This window comes from Pristis pectinata, chromosome 23 (assembly GCF_009764475.1).
Source record: "Pristis pectinata isolate sPriPec2 chromosome 23, sPriPec2.1.pri, whole genome shotgun sequence".
Classification (NCBI taxonomy): Eukaryota; Metazoa; Chordata; class Chondrichthyes; order Rhinopristiformes; family Pristidae; genus Pristis; species Pristis pectinata.
In genome coordinates this window covers 18,368,317-18,380,752 of record NC_067427.1, presented here as the reverse complement: position 1 = coordinate 18,380,752, position 12,436 = coordinate 18,368,317, and the positions used below count along the sequence as shown (strand labels likewise).

The 12,436-nt window shown below is 43.1% G+C and overlaps 1 protein-coding gene and 1 long non-coding RNA gene across 4 annotated transcripts in view; one reads left to right on the top strand and one right to left on the bottom strand.

The window, feature by feature from the left end:
- The window catches only part of asb6 (ankyrin repeat and SOCS box containing 6), a 41,756-nt gene extending 37,315 nt beyond the window's left edge, over nt 1-4,441 (bottom strand). The window contains exon 1 of the mRNA XM_052037388.1: nt 4,427-4,441. The gene's annotated coding sequence lies outside the window, so the exon portion shown is untranslated. The remainder of the gene's footprint in view (nt 1-4,426) is intronic.
- Nucleotides 1-12,436, top strand: part of LOC127582243 (uncharacterized) — a 98,633-nt gene that overhangs the window by 18,088 nt on the left and 68,109 nt on the right. For 2 of the 3 annotated variants that reach the window (XR_007958089.1, XR_007958087.1), the window contains one exon: nt 886-1,075. The exons of the other annotated variant lie outside the window; for it this stretch is intronic. This is a non-coding gene — a long non-coding RNA (uncharacterized LOC127582243). Of the gene's footprint in view, nt 1-885; nt 1,076-12,436 lie in introns of those variants that run through there. 3 annotated transcript variants of the gene reach the window in all.

Genomic DNA, 12,436 nt, shown 5'->3' with positions numbered 1-12,436 from the left:
TGAATAAAAGAGATATTTACCCTCAGAGTTACACCAAATTAGCCCTCAACCAATCACTGTACTTTCCAGAAGGGTCACTGAATTATAATCAAGATCAGGTAGTCTTGCTGATAGATTCACCACACCCCCTTCACCAGAGGGCACTGAGGCTAACTGTGGTCCCCCACATCTGCTCTGCCATGACCATCCAAATTAGCACAGGGCAGGAACTGAGCAGCTGCGCTTATAAAGCAGCTCCTAACATGGTAAATCATCACAGGGCAATTAACAGACAATATTTGTCACTAAAACCTGTATAAGTGGCCAAAGCTTGGTCAAAGGGATAGTGCTTAAAACACGTCTTAAAGGAGTAGAGGGAGATGCAGAGTCAGAGAGCTCCAGAGTATTGGGTCCTTGTGGTTTTAGGCATGGCTGATAGTGATTGGGGAAAGTGAGTAAGGACGATAAAAAGACCAGAGTCGTTGGAGGGTTGTGGGGCTGGAGGAGTTACAGAGATAGGGCGAGGAGAATCGATCAATGTCACAAGCAAGGCCAGCATTTATTGCCCCTCCCTTGTTGCTTTGAGAAATTGGTGTTGGTCTTCCCTGGAAGCAGTTTGTACAATTAAGTGGGCAATTAACATCAGTGGGTCTGGAGTCACACATAGTCCCTGACTGAGCCAGGAAAGCAGGTTTCCTTCCCTACCAGATATCATGGAGTCAGCTGAGTTTTTAAAACAACCCAACACATTTTTTTTAAACTAATACCAAATTTTTATTTACAGATCTTTAAACAAAATTGAATTCAAATTTGTAAGCTGCCTACAGCGGGATTTCAATTTATATGCTCTAGATTAGAATTACCAAATCCTTCCATTAATCATGGCACAATCTTTAATTGTTTTAGGTCTATGTCTTCCTCAGTGATCACAACTGCCTCCAGATGCAAGTTTAACATCCCTCAACACATTGATTGATTCAGGGTGAGGGCTCCAATCACACTGTCAGTCTGGAAGGATTCACTTCTAGTTCAGGTCATCCTGACCGAACCACTTCTCTCTTTTGTTCGGAGGTGGATTACGCTTCCTGAAGTTATATTGGCAGATTCAAATTTCCATTGGTAATAAAAACAATTCTCCTTGTGAAATTCTTTTGCATTAAGACATGAGCTGAGCTCTCTTCTGAAGGTACTGACGTACTTATGGTTATCTGCCAGTCTGATTTGGTTGCGACATAATGGCAGAATAGAGAAGATATTTTGGAGGGATCCTGCAATGAGGCCATATGGGTAGAACACAGGGATAAGAGAGAGGCTATCACTTTGCTGGGGCTATACTATAGACCTCAAGAGCCAGTGGGAATTAGAGGAACAGATGTGTAAGCAAATTACAGAAAGGTGTAAGAGCAATAGGATTATAGATTTAAACTTTCCAGCATTGACTGGGTTTGCCTTAGTGCAAGGGGTTTAAATGGGGCAGAATTTGTGTGTCCAAGAAAGTTGTTTGAGACAATATGTAGAGAGTCCCACTAGAAATAGGGCAGTACTTGACCTTATCTTAGGGAATGAAATTGGGCAAATGGTGGAAGTGCCAGTGGGGAAACACTTTGGCAACAGTGACAATAATTCTGTAAGTTTTAAGGTAGTTATGGAACAGCATATGGTTGGTCCTCAAGTTAAGGTCTTGAATTGGAGGAAGGCTGATCTCAAGAGCATAAGAGAGGACCTGGCAAAAGTAGATTGGGAGTAGATTGGTAAAACAACAGCTGACAAATGGGAGTTTAATAAAAGAGCGTTACTAAGAGTTCAGGGCCAGCATATTCCATTAAGGGAGAAGAACAAAGATGGCAAGATTAGGGAACCTTGGATAGCAAAGGTTTGGTTTGGAAAAAAAGGAAACATACAGCAGGTATAGGAAACGGGTTGAGGGAGTCTCTTGAGAGATTTGGTCTGTGGAGGAGAGAAGAAGGAAATTAGGAGGGCAAAACGAGGCTATGATACATCTTTGGCAAGCAAGATTAAGGAAAATCCCAAGACATTCTATCAGTATATCAGGAGCAAGAGGGTAGCCAGGGAAAGAGTGGGTCCCAGGGGTAATCTATGTGTGGAGCCAGGGAATGTGGGTGAGGTCCTAAATGAATACTTTTTATCTATATTCACCAAGGATAAGGGCATGGAAGATAGGGACTTCAGGGAAGGTATGAGGATAATCTGGAGCAGATCAATATTAAGGAGGAGGAGGTGTTAGATGTCATGGGACACATAAGGGTTAACATATCCCGAGGGCTAGATGAGGTCAATCCCAGTTTGCTATGGGAACCAAAGGAGGAGATCTCTGGGGCCCTGATGGAGATTTTTGCATCTTCGTTAGCCAAAGTTGAGGTGCCAGAAGACTGGACGATAGCTAATTGTGTTCCTTTATTTAAGAAGGGCAGTGGGGATAAGCCTGGTAACTACAGACCGGTGATCCTTACGTCAGTGGTAGAGAAATTACTGGAGAAAATCCTAAGGGATAGGATTTATGTACATTTGGAAAGGCAGGGGCTGATCAGGATACGCAGAATGGCTTTGTGTGTGGGAAATTCTGTCATTAATTTGATTGAGATTTTGATGAGGTAAATAGGAATATTGATGAAGACAAGGTGGTAGACATTGTCTATATGAACTTTAGTAAAGCATTTGACAAGGTTCCGCTTGGTAGGCTGGTCCATAAGGTTAAGGCACATGGAATCCAAGGTGAGTTGGCTAATTGGATCCAAAGTTGCCTTGGTGATAGGAGGCAGCGGGTAGTGGTGGAAGGATGCTTTTCTGATTGTAAGTCTGTGACCCAGTGGTGTACCATGTAGTTTGGTGGTGGGACCTTTGTTGTTTGTGTTATATTTTATTTACTTGGATGTGAATGTAGGAGGTATGATTGGTAAATTTGCAGATGACATGGAATTTGGTGGTGTTGTGGATAGCAAGGAAAATTGTCTGAGGCCTCAGCAGGATATAAATCAGATGGAAAACTGGGCAGAGCATTGGCAGATGGAATTTAATCCCAACAAGTGGCAGGTCAAATAGGAGTAGGACATACAGAATAAACTGTAGGGCACTGGGAATGTTGATGAACAGTGGGACCTTGGGATTCAAGTCCACAGTTCCCTGAAAGACAGACAGATAGGGTGATGAAGAAGGCATATGGCATGCTTGCCTTCATAGGTCAGGGTAAAGAATATAAAGGTTGGGCCATTATGTTACCACTTTACAATGTTTCCTGGTTTGGAGGACTTTAGTTATGGGGAGAGATTGGATAAGCTGGGCTTGTTTTCCCTGGAGTGAAGGAGGCTGAGGTATAACCTGATAGAGATATACAAGATTAAGAGAGGCATAAATAGGGTAAACGGTAAGAATCTATTCTACCATGCATTTAGTTAGTTGAGGAGATCTGCAGCTAGCTTTAAGGTCATTTTGTTAGAATCATACTGATACAACAACCTACAGTACCTATGATGACTCTTTGAAAGATCTTTCCATTCAGTCCTACCATCCAGTCCTTGCCTCTTAGCCAGCAAATATTTCCTTTTCAAAAAATATCCAATTCCCTTCTGCAAGTTAGTGTTTGAAATTGCTTCAACCATTAAAGCAGTGCATTGCAGATCATAACAGCCTGCTATGTAGAACAAAATCTCCTAAAATCTGTGCTGCCTAGTTACTGACCTTCCTGCCAGTGGAATTCTGTCTATATATTCTATTCAAACCCCTCATAATTCTGAATACCTGTTAAATCTTTGTATTCTTGACCTTCTCTGCTGTAAGGAAAACAAATGCAACATACCCAGTCTCTTCACATAAACCAAGGTCCTGTTTTGTAATGGAGAGAGTTTGAAATATGCAGGCAGCTTTTTACTGATACAACACAGTGGGGGACCATTCAGCCCATCACCTGTGTGCCAGCTCTTTGAAAAAAAATCCAATGAGTTCCACTGCACCTGCTCTTTCCCCATTGCCCCGTGCAGAAAAGGCCTGATTTTATTCTCCATTAAAATTAATGGACAGCAAAGCCAACATTCCATTTAAACTGCCGTGTAGTGAGAGGGATAGTGTGGCTACAGAGACCTGGGTCATCGTAACCCAAGCTCAGCTCAGCCTCTTCTGTGTTTGCCTCCCTCTTGCATTTCTGCATCCAAAAATAACATTGGCAGATTACACTCTGAAAAATGTTCCATCTTTAAATGGCAGGAGAGAAATATTTCAATCCTCCTTAATTGCTTAAGATGCTACCTTGTTGCAGGGTTAAAGTCTTGGGGGCAGTATTCACCGTCATGGACCATCCAAGTGGACAAACTTCATGCAAGGTCTACAAAATAATTACTGGCTATTCAACTATAAAGGCTTCACACCAGCTTCATCACCTTTTCTGGATTCTTGTCTTTATTTTCAATGTGTTCTGAGGCCTTGTCCAACCTACCTTACTGATTTCTTCCTCTTCATTCCTGCATATATCCCCCACTCTCCCAACTCCAGATTACTCCTTCTCCACCACTCCCCAACAGCTCTCCATGGATTGGGTTCATGTCGTCCAATACCGCTTCCCTTTGTTTCCTCTACTCTTCACAGCTCCCCTCAGGCACCAAGAATCCTTCTGGAAATGCACAACCCCTGGTATCATGGCTCTCCACCATTTCAGGAAGAACTCATGAGGAGCCTGCAACAAAATAGCAGAAAAATCTTTGAGCATTTCTACTGAATATCTCCACAACCTCTCCTATTTTAAGGAAAACAATCCCAGTTTCTCTGGTCTCTCCATATAACTGGTTCATCATCTCAACACTCCAAACCTCATTTTATTCCTTTTCTTCATGCAGAATCCCAAACCCCTTCCCATTCACTCTCATTGCACAGGATCCCATGGACCCAAACCCCTTCACATTTATTCTCATTGTACAGAACCACCAGGGACCCGAAACCCTTCCATTCACTCCCATTGGACCAAAGCCAATTAATTTAAGGGAAAATCAAAAAACTACAGATGCTGGAAATCTGAAATTTAAACAGAAAATGCTGGAAACTCTCAGGCAGCATCTGTGCAGAGTGAAACAGTTAACATTTTAGATCCAGGACCTTTCATCATTGTACAGAATCCCAAATGACCAGATTTCTCAGAGCACAGAACTCTCAGAAGGTGGTAGGACTGGAAAAGGTGAGAGAGATAGAGAAGTTGGAGACCATTAAGGGGCTTGAAGAAAAGGATGAGCATTTTAAATCTGAACCATCGCCAGACCAGGAGCTGGTGTTGGTCAGCAAAAGGGTGAATGGGGACTTGATGCAAGTCTAGGATGAGCTGAGGTGGGAGACTGGCCAGGAGAGTTGAGTCTGAAGGTAACAGTACACATCACTTGAATACTAGCTGCATTAAGGAAGTAAATGTGGAATTAAAAACACCGGGTTTCTGTTGTTACAGCTAGTCAGTGTGTCAGGGAGGTGGCAGGAGAAGCTGCACTGAACTAAAATGGATCAGCAGCAATAAAAAGGAATGCAGAGATAGAAACAAAGAGAGACTGTAGTCGGAGGGATAATCATGCTGATGTTAATTGCAAGCTGGCAGGTTGTTTTGTTTTAAGTCGCAGTTAAACCCAGAGAGTAACTCACCCCCGGTTGGCTAGTGAGTGAATTCTGTGATATCCCATTGATACTGTTACCCACCCTTGTGTCATTCACACTGACTGCACTCCGGGGAGTGTCCTGGCAAACTTCCCAACACTCCCCTTGGTTCAGCCTGAAGCTGACTACGTGACACTTGACAACTCTGGCTGACCTACCGTGTTTATTTTTGCAGCATGCTCGGGAGTTTTAATCAGAACTGGTGTACTCGGTAACAGTCTCTCTCCATTCCAATACTTGGCATGCTTGGGTAGTTCCACTGGGCAGCACTAGGTGTGTCTGGGTCTGGATCTCCTGTGAACTGATAGCTGCGTACTTGCAATGGACCAGACAGCAAGCTTCACCCTGCATTGCAGCTTAAAATTTGGGTCACTGCTATAACAACAACATGCATTTGTAAAGCACCTACAACATAGTAAAATCTCCCAAAGCACTTCACAGGAGCATTAGCAAAGAAAATTATACCAAGCTATGAGATATATTGGGACACCTGACCAAAAACTATTCAAGGAGATAAGATTTAAGGAAAAACTTAAAGGAGAGAGAGGTAGCAAGGCAATGTGGTTTCAGAGGAAATTTCACATCATAGGGCTGAAGGAACGGCTGCCAGTTGTGGAATGGTGGAAGTGCAAGGAAGACCAGAAGGGAAGAATTAGAAAATACACAGATCTTGTAGTGCGGGGGCGGGGGGTGGAGGCGCTCTGGAGATAGGGAACAAAATAAAAAAATTATTGGAAATACTCAGAAGATTGGGCAGCATCTGTGGAGAGGGGATCAGAACCAATGTTTCAGCTCAATAACCTTTTATCAGAAGTTAAACATTGACTCTGCTTCTCCCTCCACCATTGCTGCCTGACCTGCTGAATATTTCTACCATTTTCTATTTTTATTTCATATTTAGAAATCTTTGCTTCTTGAGGTGGGGATGGAACCCAGTGCATGAAAGGATTTGAACAGAATGATTGTGAGTTGAGATGTTGCCCTGCTGTGAGCCAGTGTAGGTCAATGAGCATACAGGGTGATTAGTGAATGAGACTTGATGCGAGTTAGGCCGACAAGAACATTTGCCCCTTTTAAGCATGCATTCATATGTTCATATTTAAATTTAATTTCAGACACAATATTGCTTCCAATAATAAAATCGTGAGCCTATACTCAGGACTGCCAGTCCCAATACCAGCACTGTTGGAGGCCTTTAGAAGTAGGAGATTCCTCACAACACTATTTTGAAGAAGATCAGGGAGACCTCCATTGTGTCCTGGGCTGACAGTTATCTCTCAACTCAAAACACAGAAAATATAGTTATCCAGTTATTGGCACGTTGGTCTTTGTGGGACCTTGCTGTGCCCAAAAGGGCTGTTGTCCTGATGATGATCCAAGAGAAAATCAGGGAGTAGAGGTACTCAGAACTGAGAGTTCCTGTGACTCCAACCTCTTGGAGAGGGACCTTGGACAGGGACCTAGGATTTGGGTGGACCAAGGTGTGCCCAGCAAAAACACACATTGCCCTCCATGTGGTCCTGGTGCTGAGGTCCAATCCAGCAAAGTAGCCCAAGTCCCACTCATCAAATGTCTGAAACAGCCCCAACTTGCTCAGAAACCAAGGGAAAAGTTGCTGCCATGAGGGAAGGTGAACTAAAATCAGGAGCTCTGTGAACACAAGGCAAGGAGTTCTCTGGCCAGGGCAATCCTGGCAAAATAGGATTGATCAGGAATTATATTACAAATAACAAATCAAGTGTAGTATCTTTCAATTGGCACATTGTCTATCTGCAGCTGCTCTTGAGAGCAAAGTGGTAACTTTCTTGAACTGCTGCAGTTCATGTGGTGCCAGACAAACCAGAGGTTTCAGTTACAACCTTGTTCAGTACTGACTTCAGTCTGGGGTTTCTGTGCCATGGTTTATGGCTGGGGAAACTAGTCATGACTTATCCTCCTTGTTGCCACCAGTAATTTGCCCTATGAAGCAAAATGGAACTCACCATATCATATTATCAGGACCTTTAAGAGCAATTAATTTCTTTAGTACAGTCACTGTCGGCCTGTGGGCCAATAGAGAAGCCAATTTATGCAGACTACACATACACAAGGTTATGAAATCACTGAGCAGTTCATTTGTTTTTGCTGATGTTAGGTGAAGACTCACAGGCCAAGGTACAGGGGGAAACCACCCAAACTCCCCTCCTACCTGACAACCCTTCCTGGTTCTTCTTCAAAACACTTATACATCTACCTACGATGGCAGAGGACCCTCACTTTAATCTCTTATGCAAAAGATGACCACTTGACAGTGCTGCACTCTCTCAGTGTTGGGAGTCAGACTGGATCATGTGCTCAAGAGACTTGAATGCATAACTTATTTGATTCTGAGGCAAAAAGGCTTGTCCCCATTGAGCTAGAGACGGCATCTGGCTAATGCTTCTGCTGACAGTCATCATCATCTCCACACAAGAACAGCTATTTTTGGACAATCTGAAATTCCCTGTCTCAAACTCTCTGCTTCCTCAGGTTCCCCTTAAAACCAAACACTTTGATCTCATGTTCTAATATCCCCTGATGTGGCTTGGTGCCAGATTTTATTTGACAACATTCCTTTGGATGTTTAATTACATTAAAAGTGCAATACAAATGCAAGTTGTTGTTGTTGTTGAGGCAGATGTATCAGAGGGCAGTCAGTATCTGTTGAACCAAATTCCACTGGAACTTATCACTTTGAGAAGACTGGGAGAATACAGTAAAAATCATGTCATGAAACCAGCACTTCATGGGTTAAAATTCTTTGTAAACCCGGGCAGCAGAGAGGGTTTTTTAAAATTCTGTTCCCACAGCTTGAAACCTACTCTTTCACCTTTGCTCCTTGGATCCCGGGAACTGGCAGAAATTACCAGAGGCTGAGAACAAGGAAAAGAGGCCCTAAACCTCATTCCAGACAGTGTCTAGACAGGCTGCAATTACTGCCAGCACGAAACAGTCAAGCACAACTATTTGAAGTGAAGGGAAACTCAACAAGAATTAAGGAGCAGTGCCGGCCCACTCAGGAACTTCTAAACCAGTTCATTTTTCTTTCTTCCTCCCCCTCCCTCCATCACCACCGTTCTTTCAGCTATATATTAAAACTCTAGCCGTACATTAAATCATTGTAAGTGGTTTATATCAGGATGCTGTGCACTTAGGTCTTATTTTTCCACTGCTTCTCCTTTTGAAGTGCCTTGGTTCAATTCACTCACCTTCCATGGAATCCCAATGGTCAAACTCCTTCCCATTCACTTCCAGGACACGGAATCCCAATGGACCTAATATCTTCCCATTTGCTCCCATTGTATGAAACCCCAAACCCCCCATGCCTCTTCCCATTCATTCTTGTTACATGGACACCCATAAACAATCTAAAACAATGTGACTGTAAATCATGCCCCATGAATGGAATACTTCTCAGTGACTTGGTTTGGATGCTCAGCATTAAGCAGTCTAACTGGAGCCATGTCTCAGCTGGAGGCAGCAGCAAACTCTCAGCGTGTTAGCTCAATGCTGTCCATATTTTGATGTGGTCAAGCTGCTGATTCAATGACCCATTGGGTTAGGGGACATGGGACTGTAAATTTCTGGTTGTCTTTTTAGATGTTTGATCCAACCAAAACATATTTGGGGTAAATGTACTTTTCTAAGTCAGTGATATTTCAAACACAATTAAGATAAATCACAGAAAAGAAGCAGATTCCTCACTTCACCTTTTCTCTTTCTCTGTGTAGATTTCCCTCTCCCTTTCATAAATTGCACTTGGTTTTGCTGGGGCTACAGTTCCAGGGAACCCAACAGTCCTCTTGTAGCATGGGCAAGAGTGTGGGAGATTGACAATGACAATCTGCAGGCTACTTGGTCATTGAAACTTCGCAACGGATGCTGTGTGCGCTAAACAAGTCCATTGACTGAAATCAGGACAGAGATGTGGACCAAGGACATATCTGATATTCAGCTTCTTAATGCCAGAAATACTAATTCAGGATGTTGTCCTTGGCCTAGATCAGCAGATGTAGTATCTTATCTTGTGTATGTTCCAATACCTCTGAACCAATGTACAGCGTAGGTCATCAAAACATGTCATTAGTCACTTAAGAACCCCACTGGGTTGCACCTTCACAGAAGATCAAACTAAGAAACACTGTTATGTTGACCAGACTTCTTTCCATTCATGCTAATTTGCAATAAATTTCTTTTACCCTTTATTTCCCCATTTTGTCCAATTCATTCGAAATCTCTTTCCTTTCTTTCTCAGCTGCCCTTTGTTCTCTGTTGCATGTTTCATTTTCTTTATTCTTCTCTGCTGTTGTATTCTTTAACTGTTCTCCTTGTGTCCTTTGGGTTCTCCCTTCGTTACCTTTTCAACTCATATCTGTGTGTCTTGCAATGCATCCGCTTCCCATTCAGACTCATGAAAAACGTCTCTCTTTGTTATCTTCCACTTCTCAGGCAGTCCCCAAGAGCTGAGGATGACTTGCTTTCTGTCCAGCTTTGTGGGTTCTGAGGTGGCTGATGAGGTCAATGTAGGATCCATAGACTCTCCCATGGATGGAGCAGAAGGTGCTTTACAGGGCAGGTGGTTGGGTAGTTTGGGAGTTGCTGTACTCCTTCCACTGTTTACACTGGCTTTTTTACCGAACTGACTCAAGCTTCTCATTGCTATCCTGAATGCTCCATCTCCATTCCTCAAACCACCTTGAAGGATACATCACACTGAGGAGCCCCAGCCTGGTGATCTCATCAACATAGTGATGTCACTTTCTCTCACAAGTTCAGGAGTCAGACAGGGAAACAGGCCCTTCAGCCCCACTAAGTCCCTGCCGACCATCACCAACCCTTTTGCAATGATCCGACACTAATCCCAGTTTTTATTCTTCCCACCCTCCTTCCGACTCTACTCCTCACTCACACATTAGGGAAAATTTACAGTGGCCAATGAACCCACCAACATGGTCAATTTTGGAATGTAGGGGGAAACCGGAGCACCTGGAAGAAAATGCAGTCACAGGGAGAGCATGTGAACTCCACACAGATAAAACCCAACGTCAGGTTGAACTTGGGTCTCCGGCACTGTGAGGCAGTGGCTCTACTAGCTGTCCCACACTGAATACCCAATCCCTATGGATCCACCACTGCAGGAATCTGTGGGCAGAGACCAGAGGAGGCCAAACAATGTTAAAACATTTTATTTTTATGCAGAATCCTTGTGGGCCATGAGAGGGTGGTGTTCCTTCCCAACTGGGGCCCCTCCTTGAGCCTTCCTCAGCCCTGGTCTTACTTCTCTTCCCCCATGTTACCATTTCCACCAACACCCTTCCTGGGATTAAAACTGTTCCCTTGTGCCCTCCATGTGTTTGGCTTCCAAACCCAATTGTCTTACCAGCCTGCTGGCCCACTTTGTTCCCATTAACTTTGTGCAGCAGATAGAGTTGGAATATTTAAACTTTGGAGTTAAAGTGGTCTCAGAGTTTACCCTAAGGGTTGGTTTTCCCCTCTCACCTCAAATGCACTCTCAGTTAAAATCATCCCCATAGTCCCTGATGTACCTTTTTCACCCATTTACTGAGAGGTCTCCTGTGCAGTCTCACCTGGCAAGGTGGTTCTCAGGCAAAAACTTCCCTCGTGTCTTAGTGACCAGAATAGGTTCAGGATGTAGTCTGAATAAATCCCTACGTTGCTTGAGTAAGTCATGGATTAACTTGTAGCCTGTTTTGGTCATGATGTAAAGTTTCACATTCTTGTAATTTTAATGACACTACTTCACAATCATTAGATAAAGAATCAAATGGTGTTACGGTGTAGGGATACGGAACAGTACTGAGTTAACTTAAAGCCCCTTACTTATTTCAACTAAATCATGATGAGAAGTATTGTCAACTTTCTTCCTGTGTGGAATACTTTTATGTCTGAATTATATCTCATCTGGTAAATTACGTATTGTTGAAGTCATTCCATTCTTAGTTTTTCTGCTCATTCCATTTTCACTTTTTATCTTTCCCTTTATCTGTTCTCCTTTCACTGTCTCTCTTGCTGCTCCTCTTTTTTGCTTCCCTTTCTCTCTACGTTCCTTCCCCTCTTCCTTTCTCGTTCCATTCTTCTTTCTGCATTCCTCTTTATTTGTCACTTTTTTTTCTTTGGTGCCCAGTCATTCCTTGCTCCATTCCTTGGCTCTTCTCTCATTTCTCTTTTCCTTTGCATGAACTAATAAATGCTCTAACTTTGGATCAGTGTGTTCATGTGGCTATATGTGGGTATGTGAACACATGGATATGTGTGGATGTATATGCATGCTTGTTTACGTAGGTTATATATGTGTGCGGTTTTATGAATGTGGTGTCTGTATATCGGGGGAGTGTGTGTGTGTGTTTACATATGTATAACTATAACTGTGAGGAGATGTGTGTGAGTTTGCCATTGTTTTCCTTGCAGATCACAAAGGTATTGAAGATTTTCTAGTGGATGGTTTGAGGGCATTCTCTGAGAATTCAGGCATGTATGATCCTGGATATTCAACAGGCTACTTAGCCAATTGGATTTACATATTTGTGCACCTACCAACAAGAATCACTCACTATGCAATACAGGTGCAATTTTGCTCTTAACTCCATATTACTCTCACATCATTCTCCTTGTCTAGTTAAATCAGCACAGATCAGTAACCGAGGCCCAGGCTAACCGAGTCTCTGCAGGAGCCCATCTCTGTTGCTCATATTCAGAAAAGAGTCATGGGTGAAGATCTGACTACGTTAAATTGGTATCAAACAGAAGCAAGACATGTCCAATCCGGCTAATCACCTGC